Source organism: Chelonoidis abingdonii, chromosome 1, assembly GCF_003597395.2.
Source record: "Chelonoidis abingdonii isolate Lonesome George chromosome 1, CheloAbing_2.0, whole genome shotgun sequence".
Lineage (NCBI taxonomy): Eukaryota > Metazoa > Chordata > Testudines > Testudinidae > Chelonoidis > Chelonoidis abingdonii.
Window position 1 is genome coordinate 140,083,863 of NC_133769.1, and position 3,161 is coordinate 140,087,023.

The 3,161-nt window shown below is 50.4% G+C and overlaps 1 long non-coding RNA gene across 1 annotated transcript; it reads left to right on the forward strand.

Moving 5' to 3' along the window:
• Positions 1-321: 321 nt before the first annotated feature.
• On the forward strand, positions 322-1,969 carry LOC142046130 (uncharacterized). Its single transcript, XR_012655065.1, has 2 exons — positions 322-691; positions 1,369-1,969. It is a non-coding gene; the product is annotated as an uncharacterized LOC142046130 (long non-coding RNA).
• Positions 1,970-3,161: the final 1,192 nt, after the last annotated feature.

Below are 3,161 nucleotides of genomic sequence, written 5' to 3' on the forward strand. Positions count from 1 at the left end.
AAAAGTGCTGTTATTGGCCTCCAGGGTATTAGGAGGTATCCCAGAATATCTTTTCAGCCACTCTGCTCATCGTTTCGCACTCCACTGCCCCTTTAAATGCCCAGGAATTTTAAAAAAATCCTGCTTCCTGTTTGCTCAGCCAGGTGTGGAGTGCAAATCAATCAGTCACTGACCATGCTGCCATGCCCCAAAAAGCCGCCACATGGGACACCTTCTTGAGCTGCAGGAACCTCATCAGGTGCTTTGATGGGTGAGGAAGCTGTGCAGTCACAGCCTGCGCTCCAGCCTGAGACATTAGATACACTTGGCCAGATACTGCAAAGGGGCCATGAACGGGACGCGTTGCAGTGCAGGGTTAAAGTAAAGGAGCTGCGGAGTGCCTATTGCAAAGCCCATGAGGGAAACCGCCGCTCAGGTGCTGCCCCCATGACCTGCCGTTTTTACAAGGAGCTGGATGCAATACTTGGGTGTGACCCCACTGCCAATCCGAGGACCACAATGGACGGTTCAGAGCAGGGAGAGGAGGGGGAGGGCGTAGCGGAAACCGAGAGTGAGGCTACTGAGGTGGTGGGAGACACCCCGGAGTCCCAGGAGGCATGCAGCCAGGAGCTATTCTCAAGCCAGGAGGAAGCTAGTCAGTCGCAGCAGCTGGAACTTGTTGGTGAAGAAGAAGCAGAGGAGCAAGTTCCCGGTAAGCAGCTTTTATTTTAAGGATGGAAATGTTTTGGGAGAGGAGGGGGGAGTTATGGCTGCCTGCATGCATGCCTAGATGTGGAATAGCCCATTGATTTGGTCTATCACGTCACGGTAATCGTCCTCTGTAATCTCTTCAAAAGTTTCAGCCAGAGCATGGGCAATGCTCTTGTGCAAGTTTATAGGGAGAGCCACCGTGGTCCTTGTCTCAGTCAGGCTAACGCGTCCGCGCCACTGTGCCGTGAGGGGTGGGGGGACCATTGCTGCACACAGAGAAGCTGCATAGGGACCAGGGCGGAATCCACATTGCTGTAGAAGACCCTCTCACTGTTCCCAGGTAACCCGCAGCAGCGATATATCTGGCAGGATAAAATCCTGTGGAAAATGTAGGGATAGTGTTCAGTACAGGTCCCCCCCAGCTGCTCTCTGCTTTCCCCAATGCACAGAAACCCCAGTGAGCCCTGGCTCAAGCAGCTCCCCTTCCCAGGTGAGTCGTGGCAGAAACATGGATTCATTAATCACTCATTCCCCATTACTATGTTTTCACTGCTGTGGCCTCTCTCTGCTATGTTTGCTATGTGTAAATGATGCTACAAATAGTCTACAAACTCCTTCACTGTGATTACAAACAATGCAGCTTCTGTAATAAATCTTTCTATTTCTATTTTTTTTAAGTGTCTTTGAATCCTCCGGCCCTATCACAGCCTGCTGAAAGACTACAGAACTTGAGGAGGAAACCAAGGAAAAGCAAAGAAGATTTGGTGAAAGCAGTTATGAATCAGTATGCCAGAGAGAATAAGAGGCTGCAGGACTGGAGAGAGAAAATGCATCAGTGGAGGGAAACACAAAGCAGGAGAAAGGAATTGGCTACCAAGAAAAGCACAAAGCAGCTGATAAGCCTCCTGGCGCGCCAAACACTGTATGCAGTCACTCGTAGCCATGCAGGCAGATCACTACCGTGCTAACCCCCCCCCCATCCCAAAGCTCTCTCCCTTGTGCCCCACTGTTGCTCAAAACCCCCTTCTCCAGCATCCTGGTTCTTACCACCACCAGCTGCCCCCAACACCTGTACGTTCACCTACCAGCCCTGAGAACTACGACCTTACCCTATGCACTCAACCCCCATCACCATGCAGCATATTAATCCTGAAGTGCAGCAGGCATTGCACAGCACTCCAGGCAGGACATATCAAACCTCTGACTGTACAGTTCAGCACCCTACCCCCCGCCCTTTTATGTACTGTATTTTGAATAAATGATTTCTTGGCTTTTAAAACAGTTTTTATTATTGCAGAAAGTGAAACATACTGTACCCCAAGGGAAAAAATACAGGCACTGCAAATCATTGTAACCACTGCACTTCACTCCCGTGCAAGGCACCAAACATTACTGTTGGCTTTCAGCCTCAAATTGCTCCCTTAAGGCATCCCTAATCCTTGTAGCCCTGTGCTGGGCCTCTCTAGTAGCCCTGCTCTCTGGCTGTGCAAATTCAGCCTCCAGGTGTTGAACCTCGAGGTCCATTCCTCAGGCTGTATGCAGTCACTGGTAGCCATACAGGCAGATTTCACTACCATGCTAACCCCCCCATCCCAGTAACTCTCTCCCGTTGCGCCCGCTGGTTTGGCTCAAAACCCCTTCTCCAGCATCCTGGTTCTTACCACCACCACTGCCCAAACTGTACGTTCACTACCAGAACCTGAGAACCTATGACCCTTACCGATGGACCACACCCCATCACCATCAGCGTATTAATTCCTGAAGGCGCATGGCATTGCACGGCACTCCCAGGCAGGACATATTCAAAACCTCTGACTGTACAGTTCAACACCTACCCCCCTGCCCCTTTTGTACTGTATTTTGATGAATAAATGATTTCTTGGATTTTAAACAGTTTTTATTTGAAGAAAGTGAACATACATAACCTCAAGGAAAACAGGCCGCTGCAATCATTGTAACCACTGCACTTCAACTCCCGTGCAAGGCACCAAACATTCTGTTGGCTTTCAGCCTCAACATTGCCCCTCAGGCATCCCTAATCCTGTGCCCGGTGCTGGGCCTCTCTAGTAGCCCTGCTCTCTGTATGCAAATTCAGTCCTCCAGGTTGTTGAACCTCGGAGGTCCACTCGTCACTGAATGTTTCACCTTCCTTCACAAATATTATGGAGGGTACTGCACGCAGATATAACCGGCAGGATGCCTGCTTTCCCCAAAGTCTTAGCTTCCCTCATAAAAAAAGAACCCCATCCTCCAACGGTCCAAAGCACACTCCACACATTCTCTGCACGCTCAAGCCTGTAGTTGAACCGTCTGTGCTCCTGTCAAGCTTCGCTGTAAGCGGTTTCATGAGCCATGGCATAACGGGTAAGCAAGGGTCTTCACAGATCACAATGGGCATTTCGACGATCCCCTGCTGTGATTCCTTGTTTCCCGAGCCCAAAGGTGGCGTTCCACAGTGCTGAGCACGTCCG